At 42.6% G+C, this 23,338-nt stretch overlaps 1 pseudogene; it reads right to left on the bottom strand.

Moving 5' to 3' along the window:
* Positions 1-342: 342 nt before the first annotated feature.
* LOC135202116 (transcription factor Adf-1-like) lies at positions 343-22,598 on the bottom strand (annotated as a pseudogene).
* Between the last annotated feature and the right edge of the window lie 740 nt (positions 22,599-23,338).

The raw sequence follows: 23,338 nt of genomic DNA on the forward strand, positions 1-23,338 counted from the left end.
AATTCAATGACGTCAAACTCACATTTGAGATCTGGCAATTCCATAGAGTCCAAAAAATTCTAAACTTATGACCTGGAATATTTCCAGACGTTAAAACTTGCACTTAAGATCTGGAAAATGAGTTCCCCGATGTCTTACTCTTATCTCGAGACCTGGATACATTTTCCAGCGTTAAAACTCGCACCTGAGATCTGGAAAATTAACGTCCAGATCTTAACATTTTATTTTGAGATCTGGAAGAGGAATGTGCAGATCTTACAATGTCATTTTGAGATCTGGAGGATGAAAGCCCAGATCTTACAATTTGACTCTGCGATCGGGAAATCGCAAATTGTCCCGCTGCTAGAAATCGCACTTGAGATCCGGAAACTCCATGATGTGGAGAATCTTCTGGATCTGCAGCTTGGCCAGACTCCTCTTCTCGAGCGGGAGCCTCTTGAGGGAGGGGACGAGGCTCAGACAGAAGAGCCGCTCCTCGTTCTCCTCGTCCTCCTGCCGGGCGCTCTGGAAGTTCACGATCATCTTCAGGATCTCCATCTCGGAGGAGGAGGAGGAGAAGGCGGAGGAGGAGGAGGGGGGGTGGAGGAGGAGGACGAATTCATCTTCTGGACCTCCGCGACGTCGTATTTCAGTCTCTTGGCGTTAGGGCCCGTCGAGGAATACTCACTGGCGGGGGGAGGATGGGAGGGATCACGGAGGATGGATGAGGAGGAGGGTGAGTATGCGAAGGATGCTGGTGCTGCTGAGGATGAGGATGTGGATGGAGGAAGCGGGAGGCTGCGGCGGCGGTGCCGCCGCGTCGGTCAATAAGTAGGAGGTGGGATCTGGTTTCATGTCGGCCACGATGTCCTCCTCCTCCTCCGACGGTTCCAGTTCCTCGTCCTCGGTCTTTTTTTCTTTTTCCTTTTTTTTCTTTTTTTTTTTTTTTTTCCGTGCCGCCCGTGTCCGAGTAGATCTCCCGCTTGTTGGGCCTGAGGGAGGGAAGGGCGGAGGGGAAACATGAAATATTAAGGATTTACATCATTCCATAAAACAACATGAATAATCAAATACATACATAGGTAACCAATGATCAACAAATGATTACGTTCAATAAATAAATAACTTAAAGAAATTACTTAATTAAACTTTAATATTTAAATTTAATAATACATAAACAACGAATGATACATTAACTAATGATTAAAATGGTAATTAAACGAATGCTTATATAACAAAACACATTAACTAATTCTCCAAACAATGATTAAATAGTCAATAACACACGCAAAAGTGAGCTAATTATATATTACCTAAAACAACTAATTACTAGAAAGCTATAATAGGCTGAATCATAGTATTTTCAACCAATTCGTTTTTAAAAAACTCAGTTAAATGAACATGTAAACATATGTTTGTGAACATTTTCGCAGGCATTTTGACGAATATGTGTTTACATACATACTCACGTTTATTTACATTTTTTACTTGCACCTTTCAGTTAAGATATTGATTCTACAAAAGATCTCTTGTTGGCAGGAGTATAACCACGTTAGCACATATGAATATATGTAGCTCCATATGCATGTATAGGTGAATGTTATATATATCCAAATAAATAAATGTGTATTTATATACGTATTTATAACTGTATATATATATATATATATATATATATATATATATATAATATATATATATGTGTGTGTGTGTGTGTGTGTGTGTGTATATATATATATATATATATATATATATATATATATATATAGTATATATAATATATATATATATATATATATATATATATATATATAGATATATTTATATATATATATATATATATATATATATATATATATATATATATATATATATATACTATATATATACATATATATCTATATACATATATATATATATATATATATATATATATATATATATATATACATACTCGTATATATGTGTGTGTGTAAGTGTATGTAGGTGTGTATTTATCTATACCCTGACCTTTATACCATTAATCATGGGATGTGTAATATAGCTATCAACCAGTCTACTATAAATATATAAATACACGTACAAATATTCCATACACACACATAGGTATAAGAACACATGTACGTATGTGTGATTTGGAGGTGAAGCTGAACCAAGAAAATGAAATGCACGGCCGAGAGAAAAAGGCTTCTTAAGTCAGACGAGAGACTGGATACCTCATTTTTTCCCCAGAATTCATAATTTTGCCATTAATATTTTTTTTAAAGACCGGAGACAATTTGAAGATACGTAACCGTTAAAACAGTAAATGGAAACTAATTCGTAGGAAAAAAGAGGAATTCTGTTACTTCCACAGGCCAGGAAAAATGATAGAACTTATCTGTTTGTGTGTATGTATGTATGTATGTATGTATGTATGTGTGTATATATATATATATATATATATATATATATATATATATATATATATATATATATATATATATATATATATATGATATATATATATATATTGTGACGTTTATAGATCGCTTTGTCTACCCAGCAATTAATTAATTAGTTTGATTTGGAAAACGGCAGCCATCTTCCTCCAAATATCAGCTGATTTGGGCGGGAAACCAACGCTATCCGTCCAGGGTTAAGAATTTCCTGTGAGAAGGGAGAATATAGTCTTTTGTCAGCTTTAGGGACGTATCTCGAAGGGAAGGATGTAGGCAGACTGGCACTTCTTAGGCCTATATCTTAAGCTCTTTTTCCTGTGAACCCTCTGCTGGCTGTATGTTCTGTTTCCAGGATTTGCCCTGCTCGTGGGGGGTGAAGCTGACTCCCAACCACCGAAGCAAAACACCTGCTGATCTCCCCAGTCGTCTCCAGACGTTGACCTCGGACGGATGTCCGACCACCTGCCTTCCATTTAGGCCTATCCATGGCGCTAGTGGCGCGCCAATAGACCCAGTCCTAAGACAAAGCCAGGCCACATTTTCTACAAAGGTCCACACTGAACATTGCTCCAGGTACATCTTGTGAAACAGCATATTGCCAGTCCCTTACATCCTATTATCTATTTGATCCCCATTTTCCCAATTCAATTTCAAAACCAAAAAGAACTCATCCCTTTGTTCCCTCTCACCGCTCATGGCCGCATGTTTCCCTTGTGTGATCGTCCCAGACAAATGAAGTCATTGCATACCTCAGTGAAACCTTAGAGTTCCTTGTCCCCAGTGTTAGAGAACAAAACAAAAATAATTTGGGCAAGAAATCCTTTTTTCTTTTATCTTGTTTAATCTGGGATGCTTTTTCCAGATTCCCTGAGTCACGTGTCACGTCTATCGGCCCGCAAGTGTTGCATTACCGAAGATTATGAAACCAGCTTTCACGAATCACATTTTAGCCAGCTATCCATTTGTGAGAGATATATGGGTCCCAACGTGTGGACGCTGCATTTACTTTTCTCCAGGCCAGTAAGGGCCTTTTGTAAATAAATAGCTGTAAAGTAACTAGCTGAGTTTCTGGCAACCTGTTCCTCTAGATTAAATATTCACTATAAATCAGTTTTTACGGTGTGTTCAAGTAATTTTCATCTTGTTCTCCCTCAATTATTTCTGTTTACGTATCGAGCCTCTCTCAAGGCCGGGCTTCATACGTAAATATATATACATATATATATATATATATATATATATATATATATATATATATATATGTATCTATGTACACACACACAGACATATATATATATATATTATATATATATATATATATATATATTATATATATATATATATATATATATATATATATATATAAAAACGGACCACCAGAAGGGTACAACTTTCTAAAGCCACCCTTTTTGTATGAGAGGACATATATATGTGTATATATATATATATATATATATATATATATATATATATATATATATATATATATACTCATATATGGCTAGCATTATCCTTTCCATATTTCCTAAAAACCAGAGAAAATAATAATACTTATTATTCCCCCATTTAAGCTTATTGTTATCATCATCATCTTTTTATGGAATAATGAAAATGATACTACAAATCATCATTATCACTGGCTTTGGATGTGATTAATAAAAACATTAAATAATGCGTCTCTCAGGCTTCTATTAACTCCATTTAAGCGCTGTCTTTATGGTTAAATATATATTGCTTGTGTGGTGTTTTCACGTTGCATGGAAGCAGTGGTCATTCAGCAACGGGAGCAACTTCTATCAACAGAATATGGTTAAATATAATATTACGTACAGCCTATAATTCACAATACGAAAGCAACAGATATAAAAAAACCAATGAAAGATTAACATTTGGACATGCAATCTCAATGAAAATTTCATGCGTAAATATAATGCTATCATATCATAAAATCCGATTTTCTTTTAAAAGAATGTCAGCGGAACTGAAAAACAGCTCCTTTTCAATTCCAAGTTCGTATACCAATATTCTGTTACGCTTATCACTTTTGAATCCGGAATCTTTAGTTTTTAACTACCTAAAAAACAAAAGTGTTCTGAACCCAAATATCGCCCACCCAAACCCATGCTATTTCGTCAGTCTACTTTACTTCATATTCATCAGTTAAGATTCCATGAATAGAAAAGTTATCTAAACACTAAAGGAAACGGAGTCACAGCATTAAATATCTCGCTATTTTCCCTAACGCCAGTTCGAAAAGTACTCCCATAAACATCCTACAACTTTCCTTAATATGACGTTTGTGACTGAGAGAACCGTACAGCTGGTAGCAGCAGATGACATCTGGCAACTCAGCCCAACCAGCAACGGGGCAACGTGAACGCGTTTAGGCTTACAATGCCATTAGGCGAGATGGGAGTCACACACCCGCCTACGATGCTCTACTGCCGATTGTAATGAATGCCACGTTGAAATCCTTTAGGCCTACGAAGCGCAATGTATGCTTGCGAACGATTGTTAGAGCAGATCCCTGAGCGTCCGAATGAAGCAAGATATGCTTGGAGGAATTGTGTTCGTAATAATCCAATATTATTGATGGGACACAGCAATGCGTTATACGTTTCAGATGATCTGATCGTGAGGCTACGGATTTATTACTGATTAAATCAGATATATTTATATGAACACAACTATTGAGTTACATTGGAATTTGGGACTGGAATACAAAAACGTAGGGGAAAGGCCAAGAGCTGGGGCCTTTGGGGTCATTTAACGCTGAAAGGGAGACTGAGACTAAGAAAGGTTTTAAAGGTGTAACAGGAGGAAGACCTGGCAGCTACACTCTAAAATAATAATTTGGAGAGAGTGGAGAGTAGATGGAGGAAAGATAATAGAACGGAGGCACAGTAAAAACACATGAAAGGGGTTGCAGCTAGGGGCAAAAGGACGCTGCAAAGACGCTTAAGTAGTACCTACAGTCCCACAGCGTGCGGTGCACTGTAAATTTTGCTTTTCTTACCTCTATAACTTATAAAACTATTGAAGATAAAAGTAGCACACTCAGCAAAGTCAAGATACAACGAGCTCCCTTTAAACAGTTTCCCTTGAAAAAGATATAAAACTCATAATCTTTTGCAAGGTTAAACGAGATGCCTGTTCGAAGCGATATTTCTAATTTCCTTTCGAAACATGCAGTCTAAGCAACATTGGTATACTTTTCTGGAAGCCTTCACGCGAGGCAAATCTATCGTCCTCAAAAAAAAAAAAAAAAAAAAAAAAAACACACACACATCACACACACACACCGAAGTACCTGTACTATGTACGATTTATTATTTCTAATCCAATTTCGAAATTACTTGAAATTCTTCACATTATGAATCATCGTTCGCTTCCTGAAGTCATTCAGAATCTCCACCCATAACCAGAAATTCCTTAAAGCAAGCTAAATGCAAGCAAACGCGGATATTAATCTTCAGGCAAAAGCTTAAAAATAATCAAATTACAACACACAACGTAACGAGTGACCCACAGAGGAAACAAGGGAAGGTATGACTACAATATTCCGGTCTGGGTTAAGCCAGTCCTATTCGCAATGCAAGATGCAGTAGACTGTACGGCCGAATTGCGTATCTTATTTCGCAGACGCAATATATAACTACCCCAAATACAAATTCCTTGTGGTTTTAATAATTTATTGAAGTTTCTACCTATTTGTTTATTAATTTGTTATTTGACTTTTTTTTCCAGTAACTCGTCTCTTTTATTTTTATTTCCTTTAATCTTCAGTAATTCCTTTCAAATGAACACTATATTTCCTGGAAGCTTGAATTTCAAGTTATTGGCATCTTTAGGTCTGTTCCATATGAATAGGATTCATCTTCTCTTAATAATAATAATAATAATAATAATAATAATAATAATAATAATGAAGCCCTCCACTGGAGTCTATGCAAGAAACACAAGCTAGCTTGCAGTAATAAGTATTACGGACACCAACCTAAGGGAGTGTTAGAAAACGATCAGTCAAAGATCTTCTGGGACTATGGTATCAAAGCAGATAGGGTGATATGTGTCAATAGATCAGACGTGACGATGATTGACAAAAATGAAGAAGAAAGTATCACTCATTGATGTCGCAATACTATGGGACACCAGAGTAGATGAGAAAGAAAGGGAAAAATTAATAAGTATCAAGACCTGAAAACAGAAATAAGAGGGATATGGATATGCCAATGGAAATTGAACCATAATCATAGGGACACTGGGCACGATCCAAGATCCCTAAAAAGCATCCTGGAAAAACTAAATGATGAAATAGCTCTAGGATTCATGTAGAAGAGTGTGCTACTAGAAGCAGCGCACATAGTAAGGAAAGTGATGGACTCCTATGAAGGCAGGATTGCAACACAGAACCCACAAAATAAAGGATTCCTGAGGAGGTAGGATGCAACCTGGAACCCCACAAGGTGATGGATTCCTAAGGAAGCAGGATGCAACCCGAAACCCCACAAAGTGATGGATTCCTAAGCAGGTAGGATGCAACCCAGAACCCCACAAGGTGATGGATTCCTAAGGAGGTAGGATCCAACTCAGAACCCCACAAGGTGATGGATTCCTAAGGAGGCAGGATGCAACCCAGAACCCCACAACATGATGGATTCCTAAGGAGGTAGGATGCAAACCGGAACCCCCACAAAGTGATGGATTCCTAAGCAGGTAGGATGCAACCCAGAACCCCACAAGGTGATGGATTCCTAAGAAGGTAGGATGCAATCCAGAACCCCACAAGGTATGGATTCCTAAGGAGGCGGGATGCAACCCGAACCCCACAACATGATGGTTCCTAAGGAGTAGGATGCAAAACCGGAACCCCACAAAAGTGATGGATTCCTAAGGAGGTAGGATGCAACCCGAACCCCACAAGGTGATGGATTCCTAAGGAGGTAGGATGCAACCCAGAACCATAAGGTGATAGATTCCTAAGCAGGTAGGATGCAACCCAGAACCCCACAAGGTGTGGATTCCTAAGCAGGTAGGATGCAACCCAGAACCCCACAAGGTGATGGATTCCTAAGCAGGTAGGATGCAACCCAGAACCCCACAAAGTGATGGATTCCTAAGCAGGTAGGATGCAACCCAGAACCCCACAAGGTGATGGATTCCTAAGCAGGTAGGATGCAACCCAGAACCCCACAAGGTGATGGATTCCTAAGCAGGTAGGATGCAACCCAGAACCCCACAAGGTGATGGATTCCTAAGCAGATAGGATGCAACCCGGAACCCCACAAGGTGATGGATTCCTAAGCAGGTAGGATGCAAACCCAGAACACGGTGATGGATTCCTAAGCAGGTAGGATGCAACCCAGAACCCCAGGTGATGGATTCCTAAGCAGGTAGGATGCAACCCGAACCCCACAAAGTGATGGTTCCTAAGGAGGTAGGATGCAACCCAGAACCCCACAAGGTGATGGATTCCTAAGCAGGTGGATGCAACCCAGAACCCCCACAAGGTGATGGATTCCTAAGCAGGTAGGATGCAACCCAGAACCCCACAAGGTGATGGATTCCTAAGCAGGTAGGATGCAACCCGGAACCCCACAAGGTGACGGATTCCTAAGCAGGTAGGATGCAACCCGGAAACCCCACAAGGTGATGGATTCCTAAGCAGGCAGGATGCAACCCAGAACCCCACCAAGGTGATGGATTCCTAACAGGCAGGATGCAACCCAAAACCTCACAAGGTGATGGTTCCTAAGCAGGTAGGATGCAACCCGGAACCCCACAAGGTGATGGATTCCTAAGCAGGTAGGATGCAACCCGGAACCCCACAAGGTGAAGGATTCCTAAGCAGGTAGGATGCAACCCAAAACCTCACAAGGTGATGGATTCCTAAGCAGGTAGGATTGCAACCCGGAACCCCACAAGGTGGAAGGTTCCTAAGCAGGTAGGATGCAACCCGGAACCCCACAAGGTGAAGGATTCCTAAGCAGGTAGGATGCAACCCAAAACCTCACGGTGATGGATTCCTAAGCAGGTAGGATGCAACCCGGAACCCCACAAGGTGAAGGATTCCTAAGGAGGTAGGATGCACCCGGAACCCCACAAGGTGAAGGATCCTAAGCAGGTAGATGCAACCCAAAACCTCACAAGGTGATGGATTCCTAAGCAGGTAGGATGCAACCCGGAACCCCACAAGGAGATGGATTCCTAAGCAGGTAGGATGCAACCTGGAACCCCACAAGGTGAAGGATTCCTAAGCAGGTAGGATGCAACCCAAAACCTCACAAGGTGATGGATTCCTAAGCAGGTAGGATGCAACCCAGAAACCCCACAAGGTGATGGATTCCAAAGCAGGTAGGATGCAACCCAAAACCTCACAAGGTGATGGATTCCTAAGGAGGTAGGATGGCAACCCGGAACCCCCACAAAGTGATGGATTCCTAAGGAGGAAGATGCAACCCAGAACCCCACAAGGTGATTGATTCCTAAGGAGGTGGTAGGATGCATCCCAGAACCCCACAAGTTGATGGATTCCTAAGGAGGCAGGATGCAACCCGGAACCCCACAACAAAAGTGATGGTTTCCTAAGTAGGTAGGATGCAATCCAGAACCCCACAAGGTGATTGAATCCTAAGGAGGTAGGATGCAACCCGGAACCCCACAAAGTGATGGATTCCTAAGGAGGAAGATGCAACTCGGAACCCCACAAGGTGATGGATTCCTAAGGAGGTAGGATTCAACCCAGAACCCCACAACGTGATGGATTCCTAAGAAAGTAGTATTCAACCCAGAACCCCACAAGTTGATGGATTCCTAAGCAGGTAGGATTCAACCCAGAACCCCACAAGGTGATGGATTCCTAAGGAGGCAGGATGCAACCCAGAACCCCACAACGTGATGGATTCCTAAGCAGGTAGGATTCAACCCAGAACGCCACAACGTGATGGATTCCTAAGGAGGTAGAATGCAATCCAGAACCCCACAACGTGATGGTTCCTAAGGAGGTAGGATGCAATCCAGCCAACAACGTGATGGATTCCTAAGGAGGTAGGATTCAACCCAGAACCCCACAACGTGATTGGATTCCTAAGGGGGTAGGATGCAATCCAGAACCCCACAACGTGATGGATTCCTAAGGAGGTAGGATGCAACCCAGAACCCCACAAGGTGATGGATTCCTAAGGAGGTAGGATGCAACCCAGAACCCCACAAGGTGATGGATTCCTAAGGAGGTAGGATGCAACCCAGAACCCCACAACGTGATGGATTCCTAAGGAGGTGTAGGATGCAACCCAAGAACCACAAGGTGATGGATTAATAAGGAGGTAGGATTCAACCCAGAACCCCACAACGTGATGGATTCCTAAGAAAGTAGTATTCAACCCAGAAACCCCACAAGTTGATGGATTCCTAAGCAGGTAGGATGCAACCTGGAACCCCACAACGTGATAGATTTCTAAGGAGGTATGATACAACCCAGAACCCCACAAGGTTAAGGATTCCTCAGCAGGTAGGATGCAACCCGGAACCCCATAAGGTGACGGATTCCTAAGGAGGTAGTATGCAACCCAAAAACCCCACAAGGTGATGGATTACTAAGGAGGCAGGATGCAACCCAGAACCCCACAACAAATGATGGATTCCTAAGGAGGTAGGATTCAAACCCAGAAACAACCCCACAACGTGATGGATTCCTAAGGAGGTAGGATTCACCCAGAACCCCACAAGGTGATGGATTCCTAAGTAGGTAGGATGCAACCCAGAACCTCACAAGGTGATGGATTCCTAAGGAGGCAGGATGCAACCCAGAAACCCCCACAAGTAATGGATTCTTAAGGAGGTAGGATGCAACCCGGAACTCCACAAAGTAATGGATTCCTAAGGAGGCCAGGATGCAACCCAGAAACCACAAAGTAATGGATTCCTAAGGAGGCAGGATGCAACCCAGAACCCCACAAAGTGATGGATTCCTAAGGAGGTAGGATGCAACCCGGAACCCCACAAGGTGATGGATTCCTAAGGAGGCAGGATGCAACCCAGAAACCCACAAAGTAAAGGATTCCTAAGGAGGCAGGATGCAACCCAGAAACCACAAAGTAATGGATTCCTAAGAGGCAGGATGCAACCCGGAACCCCACAAAGTAATGGATTCCTAAGGAGGTAGGATGCAACCCGGAACCCCACAAAGTGATGGATTCCTAAGGAGGTAGGATGCAACCCGGAACCCCACAAAGTGATGGCTTCCTAAGGAGGCAGGATGCAACCCGGAAACCCCACAAGGTGATGGATTCCTGAGGAGGCAGGATGCAACCCGGAATCCCACAAAGTGATGGATTCCTAAGGAGGTAAGAGGCAACTCAAAACCCCATAAGGTGATGGATTCCTAAGGAGGTAGGATGCAACCCAGAAACCCACAAAGTGATGGATTCCTAAGGAGGCAGGATGCAACCCGGAACCCCACAAGGTGATGGATTCCTAAGGAGGCAGGATGCAACCCGGAACCCCATAAGGTGACGGATTCCTAAGGAGGTAGGATGCAACCCAGAACCCCACAGGTGATGGATTCCTAAGGAGGCAGGATGCAACCCGGAACCCCATAAGATGACTGATTCCTAAGGAGGTAGGATGCAACCCGGAACCCCATAAGGTGACGGATTCCTAAGGTGGTAGGATGCAACCCAGAACCCCACAAGGTGATGGATTCCTAAGGAGGCAGGATGCAACTCGGAACCCCACAAAGTGTTGGATACCTAAGGAGGTAACGATGCAACTCAAAAAACCCCATCATGGTGATGGATTTCTAAGGAGGTAAGATGCAACCCAGAACCCCACAAAGAGATGGATTCCTAAGGAGGTAAGATGCAACCCAGAAACCCTACAAAGAAGATGGTGATTACCCCCCCCCCCCTAATGGAAGGTAAGATGCAAGAGAGACCCCCAAGGAGATGGATTTCTTAACGGATGTAAGAATGCAACTCAAAACCCCATCAGTAGTTGCTGGATTCCTAAGGAAGTATGGATGCAAACCCCATAGAACCCCACAAATGAGATGGCTTCCTAGGAGGTAGTGATGCAACCAGAACCCCCAACAAAGAGATGGATTCATAAGGAGGCTAGGAATGCAACCCAAGAACCCAAAACAAAGTGATGCGTTTCTAAGGAGGAAGGATGCAACCCAGAACCCCACAAAGTGATGGAATCCTAAGGAGGTAGGGTGCAACCCAGAACCCCACAAGGTGATGGATTTCCTAAGCAGGTAGGATGCAAACCCAGAACCCCACAAAGTGTTGGATTCCTAAGGAGGCAGGATGCAACCCGGAACCCCACAAAGTGATGGATTCCTAAGGAGGTAGGATGCAACCCAGAAACCCCAAACAAAGAGATGGGATTCCTAAGGAGGAAGATGCAACCTGGAACCCCACAAAGTAATGGATTCCTAAGGAGGCAGGATGCAACCCGGATCCCCACAAAGTGATGGATTCCTAAGGAGGTAGGATGCAACCCGGACCCCACAAAAGTGTTGGATACCTAAGGAGGCAGGATGCAAGCCGGATCCCCACAAAGTGATGGATTCCTAAGGAGGCAGGATGCAACCCGGATCCCCACAAAGTGTTGGATTCCTAAGGAGGGCAGGATGCAACCCGGTGATCCCCACAAAGTGATGGATTCCTAAGGAGGCAGGATGCAACCCGAATCCCCACAAAGTGTTGGATTCCTAAGGAGGCAGGATGCAACCAGATCCCCACAAAGTGATGGATTCCTAAGCAGGTAGGATGCAATCCGGATCCCCACAAAGTGATGGATTCCTATGGAGGTAGGATGCAACCCGGAACACCCACAAAGTGAATGGATTGGCCTAAGGAGGTAGGATGCAACCCAGAACCCCACAAAGAGATGGATTCCTAAGAGAGAATGCAACCCGGAACCCCACAAAGTAATGGATTCCTAAGGAGGCAGATGCAACCCAGGGGCATCCCCACAAAGTGATGTATTCCTAGGGACGGTAGGATTCAACCCGGATCCCCACAAAGTGTTGGATACCTTAAGGAGGCAGGATGCAAGCCGGATCCCCCACAAAGTGATGGTCCATTCCTAAGGAGGCAGGATGCAACCCGGATCCCCACAAAGTGATGGATTCCTAAGGAGCAGGATGCAACCCCACGGATCCCACAAAGTGATGGATTCCTAAGGAGGTAGGATTCAACCCGGATACCCCCACAAAAGTGTTGGATCCTAAGGAGGCAGGATGCACCCGGATCCTCACAAAGTGATTGGATTCCTAAGGAGGTAGGATTCAACCCGGATCCCCACAAAGTGATGGATTCCTAAGGAGGCAGGATACAAGCCGGATCCCCACAAAGTGATGGATTTCTAAGGAGGCAGGATGCAACCCGGATCCCACAAAGTGTTGGATTCCTAAGGAGGCAGGATGCAACCCGAATCCCCACCAAAGTGATGGATTCCTAAGGAGGCAGGATGCAACCCGGATCCCCACAAAGTGATGGATTCCTAAGGAGGCAGGATGCAACCCGGATCCCCACAAAGTGATGGATTCCTAAGGAGGTAGGATTCAACCCGGATCCCAACAAAGTGTTGGATTCCTAAGGAGGCAGGATGCAACCCGGATCCTCACAAAGTGATGGATTCCCATAAGGAGGTAGGATTCAACCCGGATCCCCACAAAGTGATGGATTCCTAAGGAGGCAGGATGCAAGCCGGATCCCCACAAAGTGATGGATTTCTAAGGAGGCAGGATGCAACCCGGATCCCCACAAAGTGTTGGATTCCTAAGGAGGCAGGATGCAACCCGAATCCCCACAAAGTGATGATTCCTAAGGAGGTAGGATGCAACCCGAATCCCCACAAAGTGATGGATACCTAAGGAGTAGGATGCAACCCGAATCCCCACAAAATGATGGATTCCTAAGGAGGTAGGATGCAACCCGAATCCCCACAAAGTGTTGGACTCCTAAGGAGGCAGGATGCAACCCGAATCCCCACAAAGTGATGGATTCCTAAGGAGGCAGGATGGCAACCCGAATCCCCCACAAAGGTGATGGATTCCTAAGGAGGCAGGATGCAACCCGAATCCCACAAAGTGTTGGACTCCTAAGGGAGGCAGGATGCAACCCGAAATCCCCACAAAGTGATTGATTCCTAAGGAGGCAGGATGCTACCCGAATCCCCACAAAAGTGATGGATTCCTAAGGAGGTAGGATGCAACCCAAATGCCCACAAAAAGTGGTTGGATTCCCTAAGGAGGTAGGATGCAAACCCGAATCCCCACAAAGTTGATGGATTCCTAAGGAGGTAGGATGCAATCCGGATCCCCACAAAGTGATGGATTCCTAAGGAGGCAGGATTGCCAACCCGGAAACCCCACAAAGTGAGGATTCCTAAGGAAGGTAGGAATGCAAACCCGGAACCCCACAAATGATGGATTGCCTAAGGAGGTGGATGCCAAATCCGGATCCCCACAAAAGTGATGGATTCCTAAGGAGGCAGGATTGCAACCCGGATCCCCACCAAAGTGTTGGGATTCCTAAGGAAGGGGCCAGGGATCAACCCGAAATCCCCACAAAGTGATGGATTCCTGAGGAGGTAGGATGCAACCCGAATTCCCCACAAAGTGATGGATTCTAAGGAGGTAGGAGCAACCCGAAATCCCCACAAAGTGATGGATTCCTAAGAGTAGGATGCAACCCGGCAAACCCCACAAAGTGATGGATTCCTAAGTAGGTAGATGCAACCGCAACCCCACAAGTGATGGATTCCTAAGGAGGTAGATGCAACCCCCCCCGAATCCCACAAAGTGAGGATCCGGAGGACCGGTAGGAGCAACCCGGAACCCCACCCAAAGTATGGATTCCTAAGTAGGTATGCAACCCGCAACCCCACAAAGTGATGGATTCCTACGGAGGTAGGATGCAACCCGGATCCCCACAAAGTGTTTGGACTCCTAAGGAGGCAGGATGCAACCCGAATCCCCACAAAGTGACTGATTCCTAAGGAGGCAGATGCTACCCGAATCCCCACAAAGTGATGGATTCCTAAGGAGGTAGGTGCAACCCAAATCCCCACAAAGTGTTGGATTCCTAAGGAGGTAGGATGCAACCCGAATCCCCACAAAGTGATGGATTCCTAAGGAGGTAGGATGCAATCCGGATCCCCACAAAAGTGATGGATTCCTAAGGAGGCCAGGATGCAACCCGGAACCCACAAAGTGATGGATTCCTAAGGATGGTAGGATGCAACCCGAACCCCACAAAGTGATGGATTCCTAAGGAGGTAGGATGCAATCCGGATCCCACAAAGTGATGGATTCCTAAGGAGGCAGGATGCAACCCGGATCCCACAAAGTGTTGGATTCCTAAGGAGGCAGGATGCAACCCGAATCCCCACAAAGTGATGGATTCCTGAGGAGGTAGGATGCAACCCGAATCCCCACAAAGTGATGGATTCCTAAGGAGGCAGGATGCAACCCGAATCCCCACAAAGTGATGGATTCCTAAGGAGGCAGGATGCAACCCGAATCCCCACAAAGTGATGGATTCCTAAGGAGGTAGGATGCAATCCGGATCCCACAAAGGTGATGGATTCCTAAGGAGGCAGGATGCAACCCGGAACCCCACAAGTGATGGATTCCTCCAAGGAGGTAGGATGCAACCCGGAACCCCAACAAAGTGATGGATTCCTAAGGAGGTAGGATGCAATCCGGATCCCCACAAAGTGATGGATTCCTAAGGAGGCATGGATGCAACCCGGATCCCCACAAAGTGATGGATTTCCTAAGGAGGCAGGATGCAACCCGAATCCCCAAACAAAGTGATGGATTCCTGAGGATGGTAGGATGGCAACCCGAATCCCCACACAAAGTGATGGATTCCTAAGGAGTAGGATGCAACCCCTAGAATCCCCCACAAAGTGATGGATTTCCTAAGGAGGTAGGATGCAATCCGGATCCCCCAAAGTGATGGATTCCTAAGGAGGCAGGATGCAACCCGAACCCTCCCCACAAAGTGATGGATTCCTAAGAGGCAGGATGCAACCCGGAACCCCACAAAGTGATGGATTCCTAAGTAGGTAGGATGCAACCGCAACCCCACAAAGTGATGGATTCCTACGGAGGTAGGATGCAACCCGGAACGCCACACTATATAAAAATACAGTCAAATAGGAAGACTGTGATAGACCAATATAATAATAATAATTTGCTATTTTCGTGGGCTTTTCAATTCACACAACATGCTACACGAAAGACGTTCACAAATGATAATTCATAAAACTGTAAAAACAATTGTACCATCTACTGGAACATGTAAAATACACGATTTTGAGTCAGCGCGAGAGAGCAATTTAATACGAGTACAAAAGCATCTCATTATAAGCAACAATCAATAATTAAGGGAGACACAAATGAGTAATCAGCACAGCCAGAACAGAGACTGCACATTTAATTGCATGCTATATATGAGTAAAAAGCACGGAAAGCACTTAAACTATTAATAACAAAAGACATTTTGTCTGTAATTGCCAAAAAAACTTAATTATGAATCCTGAAAAATCAAGAGAAAAAATTTTGTTCGCCCAATTCAAAATAAAAAAAACAAAAAATAGAGCTCGAGGGAAAGCTACTTTCAAACAAGAAAACAAAGGTAATTAATGCATAAATCAATAAATAATTTAGAATAAAAAAAACATTAATTCACACCCAAATCCATTTCAAAATATAACTGAGAGTTCTTCTTGGCCATTAACTTTTCCCTTCCAACAATATATATACACTAGCTGACCAAACCGGTGCTGCCCAGGAAAACACTGTATATCAACTGATAAACTCTCTTTCACATCACAAACCCCTCTGCTCTCTCTCTCTCTCGTCTCTCTCTCTCTCTCTCTCTCTCTCTCTTCCTTGTTAAGACAGTTCCTTCAGTTACATTGCCCAGCATTTTTGACATTTTACATTTCACCACTTCTCACCACTCATTCCTATTGGGGCTGAACTTGGACTTGAAGGGCATTGGGAGTGTGTCTATTCATCCCTGCTACCTCAAAAACTATGGATCAGACACTAATATCCATCCTTTTTTGTACATTTTGTGTTTCATCCATCCTCACCAGTCCCACTTCCTATCGGGGCTGAACTTGGAATTAAAGGGCAGCCAGGAAAGTCTGTAGTTTTCAGTTATTTTCACATGTCACCACCTTCCAAACTGCCCTTCATATCAGGGCTGAACTTTCAGCAACCTCAAAAAACTATGAATTAGACACTATCTATCGTTTTCAGTTATTTTTAAATGTTACCCCTTCCTACCCACCTTCCTATCATGGCTGAACTTGGATTTGAAGGGCATCAGGAGTGTCACTATTCATCTCAGGGACGTCGAAAAATACGGATTAGACACTAATATCTGTCATTTTAATTTTTTGCATCACCCCCTTCCCACCCCTTCTCATCCCCCAATTCCTATCAGGCTTAACTTGGACTTGAAGGCCATCGGGAGTGCTACTATTTATCTCAGCAACTCAAAAAACTATGGATTAGACACTAATATCTGTCGTTTTTAAACTTATTTTTACAAGTCCACCCCTTCCCCCCTTCTCAACACCCTCTCTATCGGGGTTGAACTTGGACTTAAAGGGCATCGGGAGTGTCACTATTCATCCTAGCGACCTCAAAACTATGGATTTGGCACTAAAATTTTGTCATTTTCAGTTATTTTTGTTTTATGTTTCACCCCTTTCCCACCCCTTTCCCACAACCAGCCCCCTTTTTGGAGCCAATGATGCCTTACCCCGACATATAAATAACCCTAATGTACTTTACTAGAACTCACACCCGAAATTCAATTAAAGACAACCACCAATAGTATTCAAGACCGAGAAACAAAAGAGGGTGCTTTGGAATTAAAACACTGGCTGTATCATGACTGATTAATCTTACCAGTATACTGGCATCACGTAACATGAACGATGACCAGAAACAATGTCAAACTATACATCACAAATTAAATTTTCTTTTAAAATAAATTAATGCCAAAAGCTACGAATTCCTTTAAAGAGATCACACTACATTTGCTCGCAAGCAAATAAAACCTTCCACAGAAAAATCTCGCTCCTAAAAAGTGACGTAAACAGAGAATGGAGCAACGGAAAGACAGATGTATCAAAGGTTTAAGAGAAACTGAGAAGAAACTCGAGAAAATCGACTAGTACACGATAAAAGGGAAGGGCAAAATCCTCCAGTTAACAGCTGGACTGAACTGAACTAAAGGAATGAGGCACAGAAGCACAAACAACAGAGAATCCAAAAAAATAAATAATAAACAATGCCATATACGAATGAAGCCGACATACATTATAGAGTATTTACAGGACAAAGACACCACAAAACGCTCTCAATTCCCTAGCCTTTAAAAACAGAAACCAGTTTGATACATTCAGCTCTGAAAGAGAAATTGAGAGTAAAAAGGTTTTAACGATGTAACAGGAGGAAGATCTCGCTATTGCACTATGAAACAGTTGTTAGGAGAGGGTGGAAAGTAAGATGGAAGAGATGATATACATGGAAGAACTGTAAAAGGAATGAAATAGGTTGCAGCTTACAGGCCGAAGGGATGCTGCAAAGAAACCTTAAGTAATACCTACAGTGCACCGCCTGAGGTGCACTGATAGTACTACCCCTTAAGAAGAGTAAAATTGAGGTGAAAATGTATTTTTCCCAAAACTGTGTAAAAACAGGAACTTAAAGTATACATCTCAAAACAAGAAAATTATGAATAAAGACAGGCAGACAAGTGTCATGCACAGCATATAGAAGAGACAAAATTGTGAAATATACTGGGATTATTAACATGGCAAACGTGGTACTACAATACTGGCCTATTCTAAAAATTCGAAAGTTATTAAATCTATAGGTTCTGACCTCAACTAATACACTTATGTAACACATCTAATAAATTTGACATCAAGAGAGCCACACCGAAAAGATAAAACAGAACATAATACATGTTTGTTTTGTTTGTATGGTGTTTTCACTTTGCAAGTAACCAGTGGTTATTCAGCAACGGGACCAACGGTTTTACGTGACTTCCGAACCACGTCGAGAGTGAATTTCTAACCACCAGAAATACTCATCTCTCACCCCTCAGTGGAATGTGCGAGAATCGAACTCGCGGCCACAGAAGTGGCACGCCAACACCATACCGACCACGCCATTGAGGCGCTCAGAACACAACATGCTACCACAGACAATATATACCTGACGGGCTTGTGTTTGACGTGCGAGGTCAAGAACATGAGTTGCGACATGAGAGGCCAGCTTCCCTGGTACACCTGGAGAGCGCTCGATCCCGCTCTCTTGGGATTCACGTTCTTCCTCATCTCCCGCACAAACTTGTCCCTCAACACTCGCCACCGAGCCTGGCATTCTTTGGCTGAAAATGAAAGCCAAACACGTTAATATATGGGTCAGAATTAGGTACAGAATTAGGTGAAGAATGAGCAGGAAAATGGTTTTGATTGTTTGCAAAAGGAAGATCACAGCATTAGTTTACAAAGGGAAGATCAAAGTATTAGTTTGCAAAAGGATATTGAGAAAGGGATTGGTTCTTGTACAAAATAATTTTTTTTAAAACATTGTAGGTTTCAGTGCTGTGATAATATTACCTTTACATTTTTATAAATCAAAGTATTAGTTTGCAAAAGGAAGATCAAAGTATTAGTTTGAAAAAGGAAGACCACAGTATTAGTTTTGCAAAACGAAGATCAGAGTATTAGTTTGGTAAATGAAGACCACAGTGTTAGTTTGCAAAAGGAAGACCTCGGTATTAATTTCCAAGAGGAAGATCAAAATATAAGTTTGCAAGTATTAGTTTACAAAAGGAAGGTCACAGAAAAGTAAAAAATGTATATATAAATTAAAATTTTGGCTGCAAACGAAAACGCACCATTAATCAAACTGTCGGAATAAGATAAGAATTAGGCATTAAAAAAAAGGAATCTTTTGTTAACAGATTTTAAATTACAAAGGGAAATTCTTTTGTTCGCAAAAGGACGGTCTATCATTAAGATCAAAATACAATACAAAGAATGATAATTTCAATCCACTTTTCAGGATGCAAAATTGATGGATGAATTCATAAAACAAAGAGAGAAATACTAACGCAATTCCTAAGCTACGGGTCAAAAAGAGCCGAAGAATAAGCCTAAGACAGAGGCCAATGACATGCATTTTACTGATTGCCACATTTCATACAGACCGCAATCATAACCACATCTCAAATTTTCCCGACACGTACGATGGCAAACTAGCTTAAAAAGACAATACATCGTCACTGACAATGTTTGCGCCATAAGCTAAATCACAAAGGAATAGGGAAAGGCCTTTTTACTCTAGTGCCTAGTCACTTGCCAAAACTTCAAAGACCGCAATTTCATTATTAAACTATTAATATTCCAATTCTCAGCAACCTCTACGTCAACTCAAAAGATATTTGTTCACGGAATACCTCTAATAAATACCGTAACTCACTATGAAGGACATTGCAGATCCCTGACATTACAAAAACCAACAACAAAGGAAACAAACATGCACCATTTAATACACCCAATCCCTTCCTAACTGCCCGGGTTCTTCTTCTTTTGGGAAAATTGAAATAACATCAGGATCCCAAACCTAGATTTTTCTTTCTTCTATTTAGAACTGAAGGGAATATCTGCTGCCGATATCGCTGTAAACTATGGCGGGTTGAGCAATATGAGCAGCCAATCAGATTAGCTTCACTGATATCGATTGAGGGTATTTACCGTAAGCCTTCGTACAACAGACTATAGGGTACTTTAGGAAGCTATTCAGAAAAAATAATGTATTACCATGCCAATGAACTCCTGATATATATGCCCTACACATTCGTAGATAAATACTTAATTAACTAGTTCTGATTAGTACTCATTTAAGAAAACATATACAAGTAATTGTGCAATATTAAACCAGAGGTATCATTAATAATACAAACATACAACTATGAAAGTTTCAGAAAAAAGGAAACTGTTAACTCTACGGCCATGACGCTCCGTATTTCGTTAAGTTCTCGAGCTCTCCTCGGGGCATCTGTTCTTGATGTCACGGACAGACACCAGGGGAAAAATCTCAAACCACTATTTGTAGTAAAGACAAACGAATTTTTAAAACCAGTATCAATAACTGAAATAATTATACCTGAATACTGAGAATATATAAGAGCTATAATAAAAAATACATGATTCCTTAAAATATGACATTTCCGTACATCTTTACTGAATTCATTTTCCGGTAATTGTATGGCCTTTTCCAGTTTAATGATAAAGCTATGAATGTCCTGTCGACCTAACTGCCCTCATGCTTGGGATTTACTTGAATTTTCCATGAATTTCTGACGGTTCGGAGATGGGCGCACAATTTCTTCGGCGTTAGACTGACTTCTGTTATCACATTGTCGTCTTCTCTTCCTAAAATCGGAACCTGTAAGCGCACTGGGTTTCCACTCAAAAAATCAGCCTTTGCATTAAATTGAAAAGAAAAAAGTTACTTTCCAAGATGCTTTCTTCCTTTATCAGACGAGAAATCAGCAGCTCATGACGCCCAAACCGACCCGGCCATAGGCGCCACTGTGCGCTGGTTCGAATCCACAAGAGGACAAAAATTATCAACTGAAAAATTCCTAGGTAGAGCAAATATGGATATGAAGGACATTTGTAGCTTAGCTAACCAGATCACTTATTAAGCACTATAAACTCGCACAGGTCTGCCTTAAAGAGTTTGCTTTTTACCGAATATTATTTATTCCCATAAACGGAATTACCGAACCAATCCCAGCTAGCTGTGAGCATCCATCATTCGTCTAGCGTTTCACTTGAATGAAATCCGTCCTCCTGTTCAGTCATGAAAACTGAGTCCCCGTGTCCGCCAGAACTACCGAGCGAATTTCGTGAAAAATGCAAGTCCCACGAAAGGACGGGAAAAGCGCAACAGAACGGTTTTGCGCGAGCAGCGTAGAGTTTCCCCTTTAAAGCAAACGTTTTCTTGCTTGCTGTCTCCTCGCTTCAATTACGGCGCTCTCACACATTCGCTAAAACAATTCCATATGAAATTATATACGTATAAAATATATACATATATGTATGTATGTATGTAGTATGTATATGTAAATACAGAGACTATCATGCATATATACAAAAATAAAATTTTAAAACATATGGTTATAATGTATAATTTTTCATTGATGCTTTTTTAAAACAGGCATTTGACAATAAGTCTGGCATCTTTATTTAATTACCTACTGGGTGATTAAAGACAGGTAAGACTAAGCCTATACACACACAAACATATATATACATATATTTAATATATATATATATATATATATATATATATATATATATATATAATATATATATATATATATATATATTTGTGTGTGTGTGTTTTACATATGCATGTGATATATAATATATATCTATATATACATATACTATATATGCGCATGTATGTATGTATAAAATATATATATATATATATATATATATATATATATATATATATATATATATCAATATATATATAATATATATATATTATATTGGTACTATGCATGTATATTACGTGTAGGTGTGCGCGCGCAAATGAATTAATTTTACCTGTGATATCCAAGTGTCCTTATCAAAGCGCAGTCGCATCTTATTGCAAAACCTGTGACAAAATACTCACTCGTAATAAGATTTCATTCTCAATACCAAACTCTCATCATGAATGGGAACGACGGCGCACCCAAACAACGGGCCTCCGTTGCCATTCACGACGCCGTTCTCCTGCCGGGGGAAGGAACGAGCCAAAAATCGTTCGCAACTGGCCACGCTCGTAGCACAATCCTGACTCATAGCACGAGGAAACCCCATCCCACAGGGAGCAATCCTCGCCACTCCTACCCTCTCTCTCTCTCTCTCTCTCTCTCTCTCTCTCTCTCTCTCTCTCTCTCGAACAGCTAGCATACTCACCATGGAGACCCAGACTCTCGGACACATTCTGCCACATCTTCTCCTTCTTCCGCAGGTCGCGGTAGTCGTAGCTGTTCTGGTCGTAAAGTCCCGGATACTGCTGGACTCGATGATCAGCTTCTCGTCCTGGTCGAGCTGGTTCATCTTCGAAGTGAGGGACCGACCTATCTTAACCGAAATAGAAACCGGGACCTGCCGCCGAAATCTCAGACGGGTCCTTTGTGGCGAAACGACGAATTGGGTGCCACCGACCCCACACACACACGCACCAGCGTCTGCATCTGCGAAGGGTTTGCCGGCAACGTACGAACAAGTACGACAACTGCCGCGCCATCTCCGTCCGACGCCGCTCCTGATGCTGCTGGTGTTGACCCCATTGCTCTCTCTCTCTCTCTCTCTCTCTCTCTCTCTCTCTCTCTCTTCTCTCTCTCTGTCCGGACTCTCTCCTCCTCTCCTCAACCCCTCCCTCCCCTCTTCTTTTCTACTCACTCGTCATCTGGCATCCCAGGAACCTGCGATATGACGACGAAATTTCATTCGCCAATATCGGGAGGTGACATAAATCCAAAACTGCAGTTCTACTGAACTGCTATTTAGCATAGGCCTAATAGGCTGACGGAACGGCATCCTGAAATCGCCAAGGCCAGGAGAGGACCAGCTCCGCAGCGAATCAACTATGAAGGAGCGCATACAAAAGTAAGCAGAGCAGGTCCTGTCTCACTTTTTAAATCACTTTTAGAAGTATACGCAAAGTTTTCGACAGCACCCGGAAAATAATGGAATCTGGCCAGTTCACGAAGTTAAATTGACCTTATCATGTCTCTTTCTGTTACTTATTCCCTTCATTCGTAGCATTTTTCACTTCCACATTTTTTATCGTTTCA

Source organism: Macrobrachium nipponense, chromosome 30 (assembly GCF_015104395.2).
Source record: "Macrobrachium nipponense isolate FS-2020 chromosome 30, ASM1510439v2, whole genome shotgun sequence".
Taxonomy (NCBI): Eukaryota; Metazoa; Arthropoda; class Malacostraca; order Decapoda; family Palaemonidae; genus Macrobrachium; species Macrobrachium nipponense.